The 22,663-nt window shown below is 30.3% G+C and overlaps 3 long non-coding RNA genes across 3 annotated transcripts; all 3 read left to right on the top strand.

Annotated features, from left to right (window-relative positions):
• Positions 1 to 2,898: 2,898 nt before the first annotated feature.
• LOC123888866 lies at positions 2,899 to 3,936 on the top strand. The gene is made up of 2 exons (XR_006802324.1): positions 2,899 to 3,514; positions 3,616 to 3,936. It is a non-coding gene; the product is annotated as an uncharacterized LOC123888866 (long non-coding RNA).
• Positions 3,937 to 9,196: 5,260 nt separating this feature from the next.
• LOC123888864 lies at positions 9,197 to 9,960 on the top strand. Its single transcript, XR_006802323.1, has 2 exons — positions 9,197 to 9,512; positions 9,601 to 9,960. It is a non-coding gene; the product is annotated as an uncharacterized LOC123888864 (long non-coding RNA).
• Positions 9,961 to 16,313: 6,353 nt separating this feature from the next.
• Positions 16,314 to 16,865, top strand: LOC123888863. The gene is made up of 2 exons (XR_006802322.1): positions 16,314 to 16,518; positions 16,625 to 16,865. It is a non-coding gene; the product is annotated as an uncharacterized LOC123888863 (long non-coding RNA).
• The last annotated feature ends 5,798 nt before the right edge of the window (positions 16,866 to 22,663 follow it).

The following is a 22,663-nucleotide window of genomic DNA, read 5'->3' as shown; positions in this document are numbered from 1 at the left end:
AGCAACTAGACAAGATATAACCGCTTTAGCAAACGTATAAGCAACCATATTCGCTTGTTACTTTATAAACTCAAACACAAAGTTTGAATGGAAATACATGTTTTTAATGTTACAAATAATGGAACTATATTCTGACACACCAATATATATGTAGGTTGTATATCCACTTCTTACATTGCTTCTAACAAGGCAATTGTGATTGTATAATTACAAAGCTTCATAGATTATGATTGTTTTTCCTTCCACAAGGTTATGTAGGATATTTTATGTGTAATTTATTTCAAAGTTATTTTATTATTATTATTATTAATTTTAATTGGTCATGTTTCTAATTAATTGGTTGCTTAGCCGTTCCTATTTCATTGACAAGATTAATATGTAATCAATCCTAATTAAAAGGGCTCCGTTATGCTGCAACGTAAACTTATTGTTTTCTAATAAAGTGGTATATATGTATATATATGCATGGGTGATGGCTAGGCAAAAAGGGGGACGGAAAGTTAGAAAGAAAATAAACATTGTGTGTAACTAATATAATACTAAGTTCCCTTGAGCATCCAAAAAGTGGTTCTTGAGACCTTGCTAATTCACGTGTGGTGCTAGCAAGAAGTGACTGTTGTATCCTGGAGGGTATTAGCTATGAGACCAACTGCACCGGGTAACTTACCTGTGGTGGCGAAATACTCTTAAGCCCAGTGCATTTGCACGCCTCAGTCAAATCGATAAGTTGTTCTTGTTCCATATTTTTATTTTATTATGTATCATATATATTTGTACCAATATTTCTTTGATTTATATTAATGAAATAATTCTATGTCATATTTTTCCAACAGGTTATTGATCGTAATTATATACACTAACCCTGTGTATAATTACAAAGCTTCATAGATTATGATTGTTTTTCCTAAAAGAATACACAAATTAATATGCAGTGCTATTCCATATTGTGATCGATCATTAATAAAATTTTCATTTAGCTTTTATAATTTCAAAAAGTTTACTAGTTTTATATTATCGGGTGTCACTCGAACCCAAATCCAAACCTAGTCAAATCGGGTTTCGCCCATTGACTTGGGTTTGGGTTCAGGTGGGTCTCTCGAATTTGGGTTTTTTTGTCATCCCTAGTCACGCGTTGCAGATGTGAACTAATATATAAGGTAAAATGTTTTATTCAATATTTTTTTGTCAAATAGTTTAGTGACTAGAAATTTCACCCTTAAGGTGGATAAGTCATAAGTGAGATGACCAAAGTTCGAACTCCGACCTCCTACATGTATATAATGCAACGTCTGCCAACTAAGCTAAACTCACGTGACATATTTTATTGAATTCTAATTTTAGGATTCAATCAACGATTATATAATTATTTGAATTAATAGAATTCATATTTATACATAGACTCGTACATATTTAGATATGATTGTTCGAATTGCTTATGTGCATTAAGATTAGTAGTTAATTTGATTAACAATAATATTAATATAAACTTGTTAATAGTATATTATTTTCTAAATATTCAAAATTAAAATTTTCTATGTAAAAAGATCATACATAATTTTCTTGTAAAAGAAGCAAACAAATATCAAAGGTCTTAGTATATGACACATGAGGTTTGCATTTACTATTAGTATGAATTATAGATATAGATAGATTCAAGAGAAAAAATATATTTACACCAAACTAGATTTATGAGTTGGTGGTGTTGTCAATGGGAGGATAATTACCAAACTTTGTTTAATTTTCAGTTTAGTGGAAGTTGCCTAGTTGCTTTTCTAGTTTCTTTTGGAAGGTCTTGTTGGCCATCTTAAGAAAATGATTTATAGGTAACATACAAGGTATGCCACGTGTCAAGATCTTGATTCTAGGCATGGCAATGGGAGGGGCAGGGACGGATATTACCCTCCCCAAACCCAAACCCACAAAAGTTCGGATTTTTCCAAACTCATCTCAATTTCGACAGTGCATTTTTGTATTCTTTTAGGCCAAACACACATAATCTATGCAGCTTTGTAATTATACACATAACACAATGACAATAATCTTGTAGACACCTCATTCTACGAGGCAATGTAATAAAATATTTTGTGCGAAATAAAGAAAAAATTGTTCCGTAAACTTAACTCAATTAATATAATATTGCATTATATATATAGGGGGTTGGATTCGAACTCATGTCATCTCACTTATTTATCTTAAGGACGAAATTTTTAGCTATTAGATTACTTGACAAATTTTATTTTTTTTGACAATGAGATAAAAACAAAGGGCTTACAAATTTGTGTTGAAACTAGAAATAAAGATAAGGATTATTGTAACATAAACAAACTTGAAAATTTTATCCATGTTTCTACCCTTTGCATGCATTAGATGGAATTTTACACCAATTAAATAGTTTCTACCCTCCTAAATTTTTTATAATTACGTCTCTTACGTATAATAATGGGTTAATTTTCCTCTTTAGCACCTTTAGTAAGGTCATATAAAAATTTACAAATCAAGATAATTCATTTTTATTAATTTTTTTAATAATTTTTCATTATCCTATAACCTTTCATTGTAAAAAAGGGAAAATCATTAAATTAGATTAATACATTCTTTATAAAAAAATTAGGTTCTTTCTTAAAACGAAAAAAAAATTATGTTCTTCACTACGATTTTAAAATATTTTCTTTCTTAACCGAATAAAAAACATTCTGTTTTCTTTATCAAAAGATTCAAATAAAGTTAAAGCATAAATCAATTAAGTAAAACAATTAGGAAAAGAGGTATAATAGATAACGGTTCACACCAATTTGGTAGGGTAATCTAATCTACCCTTTTTCCTCTCTCAATTCAGATACTTTTGAAAATCGTTGCTGAGAAGTTGTATAGGCACTTTATGCAGCCAATATGGTGGGGGGTATTGAATTAAAATTTACTATTTTCCACTAAGATTGTTCAATTTTAGTTGTATTTTTGGTTTTGAGTAACTTTTGTTTTAATTCTTATTTGTTAATTGTTATAAAGAAAGAACGAAAAGATTTTAAAGTCGATCAACACAATTTAAACCCCCTTCGTACTGTGTTGTGTTTCTTCATGCACCTTCAATTATATCTAAGGGTTTTAGGATGTCAAACAATATTATTTTTAATTTGTGATTTTCCGTTTTCTATCATAAAAGCTTTTAAACTAAAGAAAATTTGTTAAAAAATATGAATTATTTTAATTTGTATATTTTACACGACCTCTTTACAAAAGGTGTTAAAGGGGCAACACATTGTTGTACTTAATTAAGAGACATCTAATAATTGTAAACAAAAAATGGAAGTCTTTTCACACCTCTTGAAGTACTATAAAAACTATTTAATTGTTGTAAGGAGAACAATGACTTTATAAATCAAGACGTGATAAACTACAATTCTATGTAATACACATACAAAAGGTAGAGAAAATATGAATAAAATTTTCAAGTTTGTTAATGTTATGATAATCATTCTTTCTCTATTATTTGTTTCAACACAAAGTCAGGTTTATGGTAAACCAGTTTATCTCCTTTTCAAATTTCCATTTTTATTTCTTACATTATATTTTATTCCATTTAGTAACTTTGTTTTTCTGTCTCTTTTTAAATTATAGTTCCCGTTCCATGTGTTACTGATCGTGATTGTGTAACTTCCACCCCCTCCTTGAATAGCAAATCTCCTAGAAGAATGAAGTGTCGTAATGGTTATTGTGTATAGGCTAATTATAAAGCTCGAAAGATTATATGATTGTCAAACCCAAAAGAATACACAAATGCACAACGTGAATAATTTTTCATGAGTTCTTATTTAGTTATTGTGATCACTCATTGAGTGAATTTTCTTTTAGCTTTTCTAATTTCACGTATCTTGATAGTTTTGTACTTTAAGATGATGCAAGTGAAATGAAATAAAACATGAAAAATATTATCGACAATTTCTTCTTATATATCTTAACTTTGAGATATCATCTTGTATCCATTCACACATATCAAATTTTTTTCTGGTTAAGTTGAAAATTAATTTTTATGTTATAAGTTCTGAGCCTATAATTTTATATTTATGTCATAATAATGATACAATATTAAGTTGGGTAATGAGATTTCTTTAAAAGGAATTTGTTTAGGTTATGAGTTCACTTATAAAGGTTGTAGAGAATTTTAAATCCCTTGCTTGAACACCAAAATTAAGTTTCTACCTAACCTTTTTTTTGAAAACTTGGTATCCGACCACAGGGGCGGATCTACGTCTATGTGAGGGTGTGCAGCTACACACCCTGAACTTCTGAAAATTACACATATAATCAATTTTTTTTTGCAATTTACACCCCCTGAGATTTTGATTATTCACCCCTACCCAAGAGACCAAGAGAAGAAAAGAAGATCATCTGCACTCACAAAGATGCAAGCAAAGTAAAAAACGAAAGAAGACGAAGAGGAACAGAGTTGTATAAAGAATGAAAAAAGTAGTAGAAGAAGAAGAACAGAGTGCAACGGCAGCCACAAACAACTTTTTCTATAAAAATTGTATGTTTATGGTTTCCTACCCATTTGTCATGGGCTTTTTCTTACACGGCCTCATTCTAATTACGGCCTGTATAGTTATAAACAATTTTTTTTACAAGGTTATAAACAATGTCATATGTATCTACAAAAAAAAATATAAATAATGTCAACCGTTTGAATTGACTTATTTTTAAGTTTATGAAAAACAACTTAGGTAAAATAAGTAAACTTTTATATATTATTCATAAGATTGTCTGTATAGGGTTCGTTTTATTTTTGAGTTTATGCAAAATAGTTTATACAAATAAATAAGATTTTTATATATTATTCATAAGCTAGTCAAAGTAGTTTATAAAACTACAATTTTCATTAGTGAGAACATAAGAAAAAAATTCAAATCGCATGTGAACAATTGTAAAATAGTCATTATTATCAACGTTATTAATAATAATTTTTTCTTTCTCAATTTTTATTTAAATAATAAAAATTTTCAAAAAAAAAAAAAAAAAATTTAGTATACTAAACTGTCTGCACCCCTGGTCCAGGGTCCTGGATCCGCCACTGTCGGACCTTAGGACCAACTAATGAATGACCTTGATTAGGCTTTAAGGCTAATCTTTGTTCTCTGACTAATATTTGAAGACATGTGGTCTAATAATTGATCTACGAAATTCCCTAGGTATATGACTTAGTTAAAAATTCTGCTCTGTAGTGAAAAAAATTAATGCCTAAGAAACAGAGCAGATAGAATGGTTTGTTTAAACAGTGCCTTAGACCAAATCCGCTAGTTTAATTTTCAATTGCTTCAAGTTTTGCCAATAAAATGGTTCAAATTTGTCGAGGATTGTGTGCACAAAGGTTTTCACGTCGTTGTAGTGAAATATTTTGATAGATGATTTGTCATCCAATCCATCCTACGCAGGAAATTCACAACAAATCGGTTTGCTAACTCCGTTTTAGTAAATATTAGCTACGAATTAGCTACAAATACTATCGTATCCAGTCCCATATTTTCTTGTAGTGTTTTAAACTCGAAAATTATATTAAACAAGCATTAGTCAATAGCACAATGGTAAAATATTAATTAAGACTTGCACAATAATTACAATAAATTATTATAAATTTGTAGTTAATTTTAGTTTTACATATTCTTTAAAAGGAAACAAAGCATTTGAGGTTGTTTAAAAAGTAAAGGTGACTCAATAATATTATAAATACAAAATTGCTCATAACTAATATAAAAATTACGTCAAAAAACACTAATATAAAAATTAATTTTGAAAATTATAGGCCGTCGTAGGATAGGAAAGAAAATTTGATATGAATGGAAAAGGGAAATATTTTCCATTATCCTATAACCTTTCATGATAGTAAAGGGAAAATCATAAAATCAGAATAATACATTCTTTATAAAAAGGGAAAATTTGATATGAAATTTGAAAATATTTCATTCTTATTTGTTTTTTATTAATTTTCCATTATCCTATAACCTTTCATGATAGTAAAGGGAAAATCATAAAATCAGAATAATACATTCTTTATAAAAAAAAGGACAAAACTTACATGCATTTTCATACATGTATTTCTAACTTTTCCTCTCACAAAGAGGTATTTTTTATTAAAAAATAATATTTTTTTTTCGTTTTAAGAAAGAAAATTTTCATCTAGTTGGTGTAAAATTCCATCTAATACATACAAAGGTGGAGAAAATATGGATAAAATTTTCAAGTTTGTTAATGTTATGATAATCATTCTTTCCCTATTATTTGTTTCAACACAAAGTCATGGTAAACCAATTTATCTCCTTTTCAAATTTCCATCTTTATTTCTTACATTATATTTTATTCCATTTAGTAACTTTTTTTTTCTTTCTCTTTTTACATTACAGTTCCCGTTCCATGTGTTACTGATCGTGATTCCCGTTCCCTATTATTTGTTCCAAAGATTATATGATTGTCAAACCCAAAAGAATACACAAATGCACTACGTGAATTTTTCATAAGTTTTTATTTAGTTATTTTGATCACTCATTAAGTGAATTTTCTTTTAGCTTTTCTAATTTCACGTATCTTGATAGTTTTGTACTTTAAGATGATGAAAGTGAAATGAAATAAAACATGAAAAAATATTATCGACAGTTTCTTCTTATATATCTTAACTTTGATATATCATCTTGTATCAATTCACATATATCAAAGTTTCTTCCTGGTTAAGTTGAAAATTAGTTTTTATGTTATAAGTTCTGAGCTTATAATTTTATATTTATATCATAATAGTGATACAATATTTATAACTTTAGACAACGGGTCCCATATATAATTTCCAATTCAACTTTCTTTCCTCTACTATAGTCCATATATAGGTACTGTGTTGGTTTCTGTATTCGAAATTCGCAGCATATTTTTCATCAAGTCAAAAAGAGGTTCATGTAATTTCAACATAGTTGCTTACCATATATAGCTCCATCATCCTAACTACCATAATATATAGCTCCATTAAGATTGATTAATGAACTATGTTTCCTGATATTTAATTAATATTATGAGAATTTGTGAAAAGAAGATATAAAATTAAATGGTAGAGAAAATTACATTAATCAGCAAAGTATGGGTATTAAGAATCTTGATTTTTCATCAGCAAAGTTTTTATGGGGTGGGAGCTTGGACAACAACAAGATGTGTTGGGTTAGTTGGGATACTATATGTCTCCCAAAAGATAAAGGAGGTTTGGGTATTAAGAATCTTGATTTGTTCAATCAAGCTTTACTATGCAAATGGAAATGGAGAGGGCTTAGTGAAGATAACACTTTGTGGTGCAAGTTACTGGTGTATAGATATGGGTCAATGGCTGAAAATTTTCTTCTGGATGTCAACAAGAATGTTAGAGCTCAATCCATTTGGTGGCGCGACATCTTAAGGATAGGAGGTGAAGAGAGCGGAGGTTGGTTCAAATCCAACGTGTGCAATGTATTAGGATCCGGCAATCTTATCCGTTTTTGGCAAGAAAGATGGTTGGGTCATGAAAGTTTCATGAATTTATTCCCTCAATTGTATGCAAAATCGTTGCAACCTGATGCTCCTATAGCTGCTTTCGGTTCTTGGAGTGATGATAATTGGACTTGGAGTTTTGATTGGGCTGTGGAGCTAGCGCGAGATGATATGGATGATGCAACTGAGATGTCGATTTTGTTAGCAGATATTAGGCCTAAGAAGGAATGTTTGGATCATCGAAAATGGCTCATGAACCATGCCGGTATGTTTACGGTAAAATCAACATATTGTTTCTTGCAAAACCGTGATTCATTTTTGACTATTAATAGTAATGTGGCGGATGCGCTGCAAGATTTATGGATGAACGATGTACCGTCTAAAGTGAACATATTTGGATGGAGATTGCTATTAGCACGACTTCCGACCCGTATGGCTTTGGTAAGAAAAGGAATTATCAATAATCCACGTGAGTTTTGTTGCGTGTTTTGCTTTAGAGAAGAAGAAGACATAGATCATTTATTTTTTAATTGCTCTGTCTCAATTCAAGTTTGGAAGAAAATTTATAAGTGGATGGCTGTGGATTTCATCCCCTTTGAGGAAGGGTGGAAGCACTTCATATCTTTTGGTGATTTGGTGAAGAGTAAGAGACTTGCTAAAACTCGTCATGTCATTTGGTTAGCAACTACTTGGAGCATATGGCGTACTCGGAATAATATTGTGTTTCGAGGAGATGTGTTTAATTTGGATGCTTTGATAGATCAAATTATCTTTATTTCTTGGTTTTGGTTTATAGGTCGGTTGAGAGTTAATACTTCTTTTGTATTTTCTGATTGGTGTAACGATCCGTTAGTTTGCATTGATAGCATCTAATGGTTTTCATTTGAATTGTAAGGGTTGAGTGCCCCTTGTACTCCTTATAATTCAATTTTTGCTTATCAAAAAAAAAAAAAAATTAATCAGCAAAGTATAATACAATATAAAACTTTTTAATTTTATCATAAAAAAAGGGAGATTGTTGAAGCAAAATATCAATTTGATGTGTTAAAGATAATTAAGATGTTTTAAAGATAATTATCTTTAAAACATCAATTAAAAAGTTTTTGTATAATTGTGATTTTTTTTAAAATGTGTAATTTTTGTTTTTTCCCTTATAATTTGGGGCGGAGAAAGTACTCTTGAGTATTTTAATTAGACAGGAGCAAAAGCTTAATCATGTTCCAAGGACATTCTCTTGTTCATGCTTCATGATCTTTCTATAGTACTTCAACTTAAACACTTATTTGTAAGTCAACTTAGTCAAAGACAAAAGAAGCACTAAGAGATTAAATTCATAGAATCACAACAGTATATAAGTCATTGAAAGCAATGATTTGAATAGTGTCAAAAGATCCTTCTCCTTTAGTCAATTAAGTCGTGTTTATTTATGGTTTATCTTCATCTTCAATATTAACTTCAGTTAAGTATTTTGATAAAGAACAATGTATATTAACTAATATGCATCTCTTATGTTGTAAAATTTAAAATCGATAAACACAATTCAACATCTCCCCTCCCCTCCACTTTGTTGTGTATCTCATGCACCTTCAATTATATCTATGGAGTTTAGGGTATCACAAACAATATTATTTTTATTTTGTGATTTTTCCTTTTCTATCATGAAAGGTTATAAAATAGTGAAAATTATGTTAAAAATTTAAGAATGAATTATTTTGATTTGTAAATTTTTACTTGACCTCTTTACATAAGGTGCTAAAGGAGCAAATTAACAATTTGTTGTGCTTAAGAGACATTTAATAATTATTTAAAAATTATAAGTCTTTTTACAACTATGTAAGTACTAAAAACTATTTAGTTGATGTACGAAAAATATGAGCTTTAATTTATAAATCAAAAAGTGATAAAATAATATTCTATTTAATACATGCAAAAATTGGAAAATATGGATAAAATTTTCAAATTTATTAATATTATGATAATCATTCTTTCCTTGTTTCTTGATTCAACAAAAATTGCACGTGGTAAACTGTTGTTATCTCCATTACAAATTTTCTTCTTCCACAATATTTATTCCATTTTAATAACTTTTTTTTTCTTTTTACATTACAGCTGCAATTCCATGTAAAACCGATCGTGATTGTCCAAATCCACGCACACCATTCAATAAAAAAAATGAGATGTCGTAAAGGTTTTTGTATAGAATTTTAAGGCTCCAAAGATTTTATGATTGTCGGACTCAAAAGAATATACAAAAGCACAACTAGAATATTCCATGAGTTCTTATTTATTTATTTATTTATTTATTATGATCACCCAATAAATGAATTTTCATATAACTTTTCTAACTTTTTTGACTTTAAGATGTTGCAAGTGAAATGAAATAAAGCATAAAAAATATTATTATATCTTAATTTTGAGATATCATGATGCTAGAAATGATCATTGTGGTGTTCATTTAAGCATATCCAATTTTTTTCTAGTTAAATTGAAAATTGATTTTTATGTTTGTTCTGAGCCTATAATTTTATATTTACGTCATAATATTGATACAATCTTTGTTTTTCTCAAATTTCAATTGAAATTTCTCCTTCCTTTTATTTTTATCAACATTCTCATATGCTTTGTTTCTTTTTAAAAGATATAGAAAACTAAAAGTCACTGCAAAATTACAATACTTCCTCCGTTCATTAATATAAGACTCTTTTTATTTTTTTTTTGTCCCTTTTTATATATAAGACTCATTTCATATTTTCAAGGGCATTAATTATTTCTTTACCAACATAACCTTAATTAAATTGCATATTTTTCTACAATATGTAAAAAATACTTTAGAAAAATAATAACTCATACTCTTTCTTTAAGGATAAAATTGTAAAAACAATATCAATTGTCAACAAATTTAATGTCACAATCTACTTTCTTAATCTTCGCAATTTTTCAATGAAATCTTATAATTAGGAACGGAGGTAGTAATTTACTATAATAATTGTGCAAGCCTGAATTAATTAATGTTTTACAAGTGTATCATAGTCAATTTAATAGATGAATTAACTTTAATTTTCCTTGTACTATATAGATTAAGGAGTGTTTAATATACTTTTCCAATTTAAAATTGAAATAAATATTAGACCAAAAAAAAATTTGAACCAAATAAATTAATCATTTATTATTAGAATAACACGTGATATAGTTTTGTTTTATAAGTAAAGATATGGTTAAATAGTATGTACTCTCTTGTAATATTAGCCAAATTTAATTTTTTGCTTTGTAATTTTTTTTTGGATTATTCTCTATAATGTCAAGATTTTGTCCTTTTAGTTCCTCATTGAATATATAGGCTTAACATTTCATCATTTTGTCCCATATAATGTTAGCAAATGTTGGTTTCCACTAAGCAAGCAACATCATCATTTATGAGGAATCTAACAGACATAATTAGGGATGTCAATGAGACTGAGAATGGTGGATAATGCTTTTTCGTTCCCTGCCACGTCCCCGAATAATCCATTGAAAAATAACAGAAAAATTATAGTTTTTGATAAAAAAAAATAAAATAAAATCTAACACTTTATGATTACTAGCAGTATATCACAAATTGTAGACTTTTTATGTTTATCCCAAGGTATAGGAGAGCTTCTAACCGGAGAAACCGATATCTCGATCCTCTATAGTTTGTGAGCGGTGTATTGCCCTCACCGGGCGTCTAGGCAGAGGCGGCCTGCACACATGTGTGGGATGTGTGACGGCATCGAGCCTCAAAATTTTGAGGGTCTCATATCAAAATTTTGAGGTCCTATAATATTACTTATATATTATTTATACCTATAAATATCATATGCATATTAATAGATTAATTTTTATGCCCTAAAATAATAGTTATATATTTTTAATGTTCATAAAATATCATAAGAGTATCAATAGATTAATTATCTATACTCGTAAATATAGTTCTAGTTCATTTTAATCTTTGCATAAAATTTAATTTTAGATTAGGATGTTCCTTTCTGACGTTATATACAAATATAATTATTTTGTATTTCTTGTACCATTTGATTTAATGCAATTGGTTTAATATTGATAGTTTATATGTTTACAAGAATAAGAATGATTTTATTTTTTTTTTATATTATATGCAATTTAAATCAACAATTTTTTTAAAAAAATATTATATTTTTTTATTAAGTGACCACTTTTATATTTTGAACAGAGCCTCCTAAAACTCGGAGACGCCCCTGCATCTAGGGTGTGTGTGGGTGTCGTGTGTTGTAGCCATCCAGGGCAATTGACAACTGCTGTGAGAAAAGGTGGTTGCAACGCAACATTGGCACACCTAGATGCTTGTTTTTAAAAAGAAGATTTTCACATGACAAATGTATTTTTGAAATGGGTTGAGAATTTGTGTTATTGATGAAATTCATAACCTTGAGGTTTTATATTTTAATTTTATTAATTTTCGTTACTTTCTTATTTGATCACCATAATTAAAACCCAAAAAAAGTAATCTTCATAATCATTTCTCTAAATTTTCATTATACAATTCTAATATTTCCTTTAAGTAAAATTCTACATTTTCTCTCATTAGTCCATGTGGATTCGATACTACTTTTGTTACAATGAAATATTCGTGCACTTGCGAGCGTATCAAGTTTTTGGCGTCGTTGTCGGGAACTAATTGTAGACATAGGGTAAAAAAAAAAATCTGTAGTTTTTTTTTTTGTGTCTTTTTTTTAACATTTCTATTGCTCTCGCCATGGGATAAAGAAGGTATTTTGACAAAGGGAAATTTCTGCTCCCTTGGAATGAACTCTCCAAGGAAAGGTGCGATTCTATTTCTCTCTTAAACCACTCTAGGGTATTTTCGGGTATGTCATACGGTCTCATGCTAACCATCGAATCCCTTTATTATGTGCACCTCCACCCCACCAAAAGGAATTCATCATTCTTTCAATATCCTTGATTGTAGAATCCGAAAGGAGATAAACGCTCATCACGTAGGAAGGAATTGCCTGCAGAACTGATTTGATCATAACCTCCTTTCCTGCTCTAGATAAAGCTCTACCTCTCCAAGAATTAATCTGTTTCCATACTCTATCCTTTATGTAAGCAAATACTTGTTTCTTTTTCCTGCCTATCATAGAAGGAAGACCAAGATAGTTACCGGTTCCAAGAACGTGTCTGACACCCATGATTTTTGAGAGATCTTCCTGATCTGCTGTGCTCAAATTCCTGCTGAAATAAACCTCGGACTTTGTCAAGTGAATCTCTTGCCCAGCCGCTGCTTCTTAAGTCTTGAGGTTTTATATTTTAATTTTATTAATTTTCGTTACTTTCTTATTTGATCACCATATAATTAAAACCCAAAAAAAGTAATCTTCATAATCATTTCTCTAAATTTTCATTATTCAATTCTAATATTTCCTTTAAGTAAAATTCTACATTTTCTCTCATTAGTCCATGTGGATTCTATACTACTTTTGTTACAATGAAATACTCGTGCACTTGCGAGCGTATCAAGTTTTTGGCGTCGTTGTCGGGAACTAATTGTAGACATAGCGTAAAAAAAAAAATCTGCAGTTTTTTTTTTTGTGCCTTTTTTTTAGCATTTCTGCTCCCTTGGAATGAACTCTATTTCTCTCTTAAACCACTCTAGGGTAGATGACCTTAACCATAAGATACACTTTTTGCAAGAAACCATGAAAAATGCTTCAACTTGTGACGCTTGCAAGAAACCATGAAAAATCCTTCAACTTGAAAGATACACTTCGTTGAATTGTTCGGAGAAGAAGAAGAAAGATACACTTTGGATTGGTTTCTGAATTAAAACATTTTCTATCAAAACTCTTCACAAACCCACGTTCCTACTCCTCAAAACAATCAAGAGTTCCGATATATCTTCAATATGTTAATTTTAGTTAAAATTTTCGATAAAGAATTTAATTTTTTTATTTATTTTAAAGTCGATCAACACCCCCCCACCCACCCACACATATTTCTTCATGCACCTTCAATTGTGATTTTCTGTTTTCTATAATGAAAGGATATATGTTAAGAATATAGATAGTTAGTTAATCAACTAGAGTTAGTTGATAGGTTACCAAGTTAGTTAGGAGGTTAGAAAGTTAGTTAGGGAGTTAGTTACTCCAAATTGTCCTATAAATAAGCTACTTCATTGTACATTTTACTCATTCTTTTATCAATCCATATTCATTCAATATGAATTTCTATGAGTATCTTCCTCATGAATACTCTTATGCACTCTATCTTGCCGACATTTATGATCTTTATCCCTTCGATTCCATGATTCATAACATGGTATCAGAGCGATACCCGAGGGATGAAGATGAAGATCGTGCTTCCGCTTACGATTCTGAATATTGTGAAGAAGATGAATCTGATGATGTTGAAATTCTCAGTAATTCTCCTCAAGATCTGGAATCATCAACTTCGTCAAATTCACTCGTTTTCGGCAGCTTCACAAGTCCAATCATTCCAGTTTTCATTCCTTCGATTGCATCAGATTTTGATGGTTTCTCCATCAAGATTGGGGCTATTACTTGTTTTCTTGGTGATTCTTGCTGCAACAATGTCGATTTCGCGATCACCGCTTCGGAAGAACACAAGCAATCAAAGAATTTCGAAACTGAATTTGTACTTTCTGAAGTCGATCTGAAACTGCAGAATCAATCCGGTGTACAAGCGTTCTCTTCTCCGATCAAGGTCGAGCGTCAACACGACGGAAACGTCCGATTCTTGCAAGATCACGATCCGAACGGCAAGAAAGGTGAACTACTTTCTGATTTGCTACTGCCTTCGTCGAAGAGCATCACTTTCTTTTTTCCCCATCGTGGTTTATGCATCACTGTTTTTGATCCTGGTGAAACTATGGCAATGATTTACAGTTCTGTTACGCTATCTTTTCTATCAAAGTTCATTTCGATATATTTCACTGTTTGTGTTTTCGTCTTCGATCCCGGCGGCAATCACCATGATTTCTGTTCGCCGTTGATTTTGCAGTATAAGGGAATTTTAGATAGAGCTGACACAATATTATTGCTATTTGAGTTGATTCATGGTGAGATTGTTGTTCTTGGAATTAAGATCAAGATTCAATTGAGATTGATAGAGCATGGGAAGAAGATGACGGAGAATTATAGCTTTGAGAATCCAGAAGCATTATTCTCTTTTGAATCAATTTTTTGTGGTGCTTTACTCAACAATTATGGTGCCATAGGTTGTCAAACACTGCTACTGTGTTGTTTCAAATTTTGGATAAATGCATCATAGATCAGCAACAAGTTAATTAGTGCTTCCCCTACTGAATTTTACTAAATGAATATTGATCTCATAGAGGCTCAATTCAATGGATTTTGTGTTGATTTCCTAGAAGCTTATACTGCTGATGTTCTTGTCATTTTATGATTGGGCTTTGTATTCCAAAATCCAAACTCATACCAAGAATTCTCTTACTATGAGTTTGAGGGAGGCTATTACAATATAGAAGTCAATTTTGCACATTTGTTCAGTTTTGGATTAGTTGGTTTTCACATTAGAGAAGGATCAGATTTTGTTACTTGGTTATTTGCTGACATTGCTTGTGTTCTTGCTTATGTGAAAATCAATTAAATATCTTTGTTTGAAGGGTTGAATTGCATTTGATCTTGAGGTTTTGATTGATTCTGCTAAGAATTGTTACATTTGGTTTATTCATGGAGTTTGGAAATTGTAATGCTCATAAGATACTTGGTAAAGGTCCTCTATTAAAATCGTTGAATACAATGCAATTTGGTATAGACAAGGTTATTTTGCACAAAAGGTATTGAAGTGGAGTCTCCCATGGAAGTAATTACTGGCATGATAATTGACTGTGATTTTCAAATTTTGGATCTTCATTCTAGAAATGGTTGTGTGATTACCTTGGTTTTAACAAGTTGTTTGAGTTTCGCCATTGTTCTTTTTTTTTTGCAAGAGTTGGTTCTGATGTTTGTTTAAAGGTTTCAGTCCAATTGGAAGGTCACTTGTTGCAGACTATGGAAGGTGTTATGAGGCTAGTTGTGCAGATTTTATGTTGCTTGCTTGGAGTCTATGGTTTCGAGGAATGTATTACAAGCCAAAAATTCAATGCTTTGTTTCTTTGTTTGGATTTAGCTTTGTAATTCAAACTCAAATTGGTAAATTTCCCAATGTTGAGTTTGAGGGAGGCTGTTAAGAATATAGATAGTTAGTTAATCAACTAGAGTTAGTTGATAGGTTACCAAGTTAGTTAGGAGGTTAGAAAGTTAGTTACTCCAAATTGTCCTATAAATAAGCTACTTCATTGTACATTTTACTCATTCTTTTATCAATCCATATTCATTCAATATGAATTTCTATGAGTATCTTCCTCATGAATACTCTTATGCACTCTATCTTGCCGACATTTATGATCTTTATCCCTCTGATTCCATGATTCATAACAATATAAACTAATGAAAATTTGTTAAATAATTATGAATTATTTTAATTTGCAAATTTTACATGACCTCTTTACTAAAGGTATTTTAATTTGCAAATTTTACATGACCTCTTTACTAAAGAATTTAATTTTTTTATTTATTTTAAAGTCGATCAACACCCCCCCACCCACCCACACATATTTCTTCATGCACCTTCAATTGTGATTTTCTGTTTTCTATAATGAAAGGATATAAACTAATGAAAATTTGTTAAATAATTATGAATTATTTTAATTTGCAAATTTTACATGACCTCTTTACTAAAGGTATTAAAGGGACAAATTAACACATTAATGTACTTAAGAGACATCTAATAGTTATAAACAGAAATAGGAAGTCTTTTTACATAGCTATGCAAGTACTAAAAACTATTTAATTGATTAAAGAAATGAGTTTATAAATCAAAAGGTGATAAACTTAAATTCTATGTAGCAAATACAAAAGTTGGAAAATATGGATAAAATTTCCAAGTTTGTTAATGTTATGATAATCATTCTTTCCCTATTTCTTGTTTCAACGCAAAGTCAGATTCGTGGTAAATCAGTTTTATCCTCTTTTCGAATTTCCATCTTTATTTCTTACACAATAATATTTTATCTCATTTTATTAACATTGTTTATTTCTCTTTTTACATTATATAGGTTCCATTCCATGTGTTCGAGATCGTGATTGTCCACATGACACAATTAGCAAACTATCTAAAAGAATGAAGTGTCGTAAAGGCTATTGTGTAGGAACATAATTATAAAGCATCTAATATTATATGATTGTAAAACACAAAAGAATACACAAATGCACGATTTCAAGTACCTTGTTAATTTTGTACGTACTTTTAAGATATGATGCAAGTGAAATGAAATAAAATATGAAAAATATTATCTACGGTTTCTTCTTATATATCTTAATTTTGATATATCATCATGTATCCATTCTTAGATATCCAATTTTTTTTAGTTAAGTTGAAAATCTCTTATATTCTAAGCTTATTCCGATAAGCTAGCCCTAAACCTAATCATTTTCTCCCTCTTTTTATTGCAGTTTTATATTTTAAAAAAATTAATTTGTTTTTCGGGTGAGAACTCGCATGCATCCTTTGTTTCAATTGTGATTAAAGTTAAAGGATGCGGGTTACTAGAACATGTTAGGATATATCTTCTGTAGTCGTCAATGTCTTCACATGGTTGATTGTGTCGCGATTTCAATAGTTACTTTTACAGCTGTATTAAAAATTTTGATTATCGACGATGACGGTGAAAATACAAATAAAACATATATTCAATGTAATCTATGAGGAAGTATTTCGTAATTTATCATAATTTCTATATTGTATGAACATTTATCCAAATTTATTGTTGAACTAATGTTTAATGTTACACAACTTTTAGTATTAAAAATTTTCTATCGTATTTTTATTGTTTTATATTACGGTTAATTAGACCCTGCACTGCGCGGGTCGAAATTCTAGTTAGTTTTAATGTTAATTATGAACCTATAATTTTATATTTATGTCATAATAATGATATACAGTATTTATTTTTCTCACATTTTAATTGAAATTTCTCCATCGTTTTTTTTATACAATTTCTACATCCTTAAATTTATTTTATTTATTTTGGTACATCTCCATCCTTTAATTTTTATCAACATGTTCATATGCACGTTTCCTTTTAAAAGATATGGTAAAGTACATGTCGCTGAAAAATTATAATAATTTTTTGTTGTTTATAATGGAGCAAATGAGAATATAGGACCTTATGCATAATATCTAAATAATTTACTACTACAAATGTGTTAATCTTAATTAATGTTTTACCGGTTTATCATCTTTAAGTTAATAAATTTATCTACGACTCAATGAATTAACATTAATTTTCCTTATGCTATATGCCATTAATGTGTGTTTAATATACTTTTCCGGTTTAAAATAAAACTAATGTCAATATAATTAAGTAAATTTATCATTACTTATAAAAATAAAAATAAAAAGTCAATTTATCATTTAGTGGAAATAAAATACACTGTAAACAATCCGTGAGTTTAACTCAGTTGGTAAAGATATTACATTATATATGCAGGTGGTCAGAGTTCAAACTCGTTCATCTCACTTATTCAACTTAAGGGTAGAATTTTTTTTGGCAAACCTTAAGGGTAGAATTTAGTCACTAGATTATGTGACAAAAAATCTATAACATCTCAACTATATTAGCACCCGTAGGACTCAACTCATAACTAAATAAATTTATCATTTATTATTCCGCAATTGTCACTAAAAAGAAAACTGCTTTGAAGCGTCGGCCCAAACGAGATGCTAAATGGCAAAAAACGGACGCTACAAGCTATTTAGCATCAGTTTAGCGTCCATGTTGTGGGAGACACTTAAACTCCTGAAGCTAGACAGTTGCGTCCAGGAGACGCTATGTAGTAGCATCTGTTTGAAGTGAGGCTATGCGGACGCTATTAGCTTCGGTTTTTGGGTGACGCTTTCGGTTTCTTCAATGCCGCTTATAGAGTCTACTAGGAGCGTCTGCCCATAATTGATGCTATCCATTGATATGTTCCATATGCTATCCATTGGAGTGTTAAATATATGTAAGTGGGACTGAATAACTGAAGCATTTCACATGGAGCAGATCCAGACTAAGATTAGAATAGCACGTGACATAAAACAAGCATAAATTGTCTTAAGTTAAATTAAGTTAAAAACAATAATTTAATGCTTAGAATCTCAAATTGTCTTAAATTTATATTCTTAATGAAAAATATGACGTAAGGTTTTAAATTTGATGTAAGATTTTGAGAGTATACAACAAATGTGAAACAAGAACAAATAAAAATAAGATAGATTTTCGTTCCTTATCTTTATTTTAGATTTTAATTTGGTCTCTTACGTTTAAACATATCAATTTAGTCATTTACATTTTCTCCATTATCATTAATTGGCCTTTTCTGTCAGTTTTCCCACTAAAGGGACCAAATGAAATGTTTTAAACGTAAGAGACTAAATTGAAATCTAAAATAAACATAAAGACCAAATGTGTAAATAAACCATAAAAATAAGATGATTTTTAAGTTATAAAAATAGGATGATTTTTAAATTTCTTGTTATACATAATATATAAATGTCAATTATCACGCATGCTGTAAACTCTTGATGTTCTGTATGGCACACTTTATGCTAATCAGAACTCGTTATTATTATTATTAATAAAACCCAGCTCGTTAAAAAAAATGTCAATTATATATAAAATAAATTTCAATAATCACGACACAATGTGCTATTATTGACTTTATTTTGTGCTTTTGATATCTTGTGTAGTGTCAGCTTTTTTTTTTTTTGAATAATTGTGTAGTGTCAGCTTGAGTAGCGCTAGTAACACATAAAAGTAGTTGCAATCTCTCTTTCTCTTTCACCATTTTTTCGACATTATTTTGTAAGAGGATTTTGTTGTTCTTGATTTTTAGTTGACTTATTGGATTTTTATATCATGATCTTTTATTTGCTCAAAGTACTCAAACATTGAAACTTTTTATCTTTATAATGTACACATTGTTACTTAACTATTGTCACAACCATTGTTGTTAAAATCGCGTTTTACAATGAAAAACGTGTTAAATCATATGTAAACTCATTTTTTGGTAAACTCAGGAAACAAATGAGTATACACCGAGTTAACTCGGTCAAACTCGCTGGAATCGTGTAAACTCGTTGCACGAGTTTACTTGTGATTGCGAGTTTACCTTTAAAGGTCCATTTTCATTTTTTTGCCCAATTTTTTTGTCTAATCGTCAAAATAAACAACTTTTCTCGGCTTCACCTTCAATGAATTTGATCTTTGGTTCTAATATTAAAAATTCTTTACACTATGGAGAAGAATTTGATGATTTTGGAGATGAATACACCGATGAATATGATTTTGTATACTTTAACTTTTAAAGATTTTAGAAACTTATGAACTTTCTTATCTAGATTGTTATTTGAACGTTTATATGATTTGGTGGAGTAATTATATATTTTAATACAAGTTTATTGACATAATGTTATTTATATGGTGATTTGGTATATTTTGTATTTATAATTAAGTTTATATTTTGAAATATTGACGTTTTTATAGTATTATACTAGTATATATGTCATGTACATAATAATTTTAATATTGTTTTAATTTTTGGTAAACTTGTACGATTTTACGAGTCGAGTTTACCTAGACAAAACGAGTTGAGGTAAAAACTCGATCCTGACAACCTTGCTTAACTGTTGTGTAGAAAAATTGATATCTAGCCTTGTGTTAGTCAAGGAAAGTAACTTTCTAATAAGTCTTCTATAAGATGAAATATCCCCATAGGCATTTCGTTCATCTTGATGAATAACTTAAATGATAGTTCTAAAATATGCACACTTTTTAGTAGTAGTTTTATTAATAAAGTTTGCTTATAAGTCAAGTTATTAGTGTTTTCTTACTATATTTTCTTTGTTATATCTTTTGTAGGTCCAAAATGCACGAACAAGTGAAATTGTGCTTTTTAATTTTAAGGTCCATTTTGATGACTTATTGTGAATTAAGACAAACGGAGAGTCTCCTTAATGAAGCATTAGCGGATATTGATGGCTACAGACTTAATTTTGTGCATTATGACTGTTACCAATGGCTTAAAATTGAGGAAAGCCAAAGATCAAAGGTCTAAAACCTGGCCACGGCTGTACCAAGGTGGGTCACAGCCCTGCCAGGCAAATCTGAAGTGCTAGGCGTGTCTGAAAATCCACCACAGCCGTGACGATGCTCCTAAAAGCCGTGGTAGCTCCAGTTGAAGGCAATTGGATGTTTTGCCTATATAATTACCTCGAATTTCTCAGCTTATGTATTCTATATAAAAGCCCTTTCTCTCTTGTAATCTTAATCAATCATGGTTGGAACACTTTTCAAAAATCCAATAAACCTATGTTTGTTTATATTTTGTTTTTCTTTCTTTTATTCATAGTTTAGTACAAAAGATTGATCCATGAAACCTCCCCTCGTTATTTTGAGGTATTTTACTATGATTTTATTTTTTTATATTATTTGGTGTTGTTCATGATGTCAAGGTGTGAGTAGTTCACCCAAAACTTGAGGTGATGGAGTGTAACCCTTAGCATAGCCTCTTGATTCTTTTATCATGTATCTATAAATGAATGATATATTATATTGCATTGTTGAAACATGTACAAGTATATGGTGTATATATATCACAGGAGATATACATCACAGTAATTGAAAAGGCTATTGTTATGCCTAAACTTAAGCTAATTGTAACTAACAATAAAAGACATAATTCTATACAATTATCATATCCTTTAATGATTTTGATTTCATCGGATATGTGTTACAGCTGGCCCATTACGCCCCCTCAAGATTAAGGTTCCATCAGTGACCTTTATCTTGGATGTGAGTTCAGTGAACTTAGCCGTAGGCAGAGGTTTAGTAAGTAAATCCGCCAGCTGGTCCTTTGTAGACACATGTGTAACAATGAGTTTGTTCTCTTGAACTTGTTCCCTGACAAAATGATAGTCCAAGGATATGTGCTTCATTCTTGAATGGAGTACAGGGTTGGAGCAAAGGTAAGTAGCACCCACATTGTCACATAATAAACGAGGAGGGTCATTCATCGGAATTTGGAGCTCATGAAGCAGGTTTTGGAGCCACATTAACTCAGTAGTTGTAGTGGGAACTGCACGATATTCTACCTCGGTGGAAGATCGTGCCACAGTTCGTTGCTTTCGTGAGAGCCACGAAATGGGGTTGCCTCCAAAGAAGATGATGTACGCTGAAGTTGATGTTCGATCATCGCTGTTGCCCCCCCAATCTGCATCCGAGTATGCTACCAGGTTGTTTGTAGTTGTTTTTCGTAGCATAAGACCATGATTCATTGTTTGTTTGGTGTACCGAAGAATACGTTTCAGATGCTGCAAGTGAAGAGAGGTTGGTTTATGCATGAACTGTGACAATTTATTGATGGCGTATGACAAGTCGGGACGAGTGAGATTAAGGTACTGAAGTCCACCAATTATCCTGCGATACTCGGTGGCATCGGTGGATGTTGTGCCATCATGGAATTGTAGCACGGCTGTTGTAACAGCCCACAATTTTAAATAAAGAAATTATTTAGAAAAACTTAATTTACAAAATAATTAAAATAAAATATCGAGGTTTTTCAACGAACTATTCGTTACATAAAGTTTTCAATTTATAAAAACCCTTTTTTTTTTTTTTTTTTTTTTGCCCCGCACACGCTTCAAGCAACATATCAACTTTACACATCATCTTTAGTACCTACAACAATAATCATGTAACGGTCAATTTCCTTATCCAAATTGAATCATACTCACCATAAGAAAAATGTCATAAAATAATAACAAAACACTTCACCAATCAAAAGATTTTCAAAAATATATATAATTATTTATTTCCAAAAAGTAAGCGGATAACTCGTCATCAATCATATAAAGAAACACACTATTGGAACATAAAGGAGTAACAACAACACACGACAAGAAAACACACCCAATAGGTAAAGCACAACTTCATCAATTCAAGTACAATACAACTTCAATAAATAAAATGCATGCAATGCGCCTATACTCGCTAAATGCATGTGGTACCAATAGCAACGTCATTTCCAGTTTTACATCATGGAGGATCAACGTC

The sequence above is a fragment of the Trifolium pratense genome, linkage group LG6 (assembly GCF_020283565.1).
Source record: "Trifolium pratense cultivar HEN17-A07 linkage group LG6, ARS_RC_1.1, whole genome shotgun sequence".
Lineage (NCBI taxonomy): Eukaryota > Viridiplantae > Streptophyta > Magnoliopsida > Fabales > Fabaceae > Trifolium > Trifolium pratense.
Note: the sequence above shows the minus strand (reverse complement) of the source record. Positions and strands in the feature narration are given on the sequence as shown.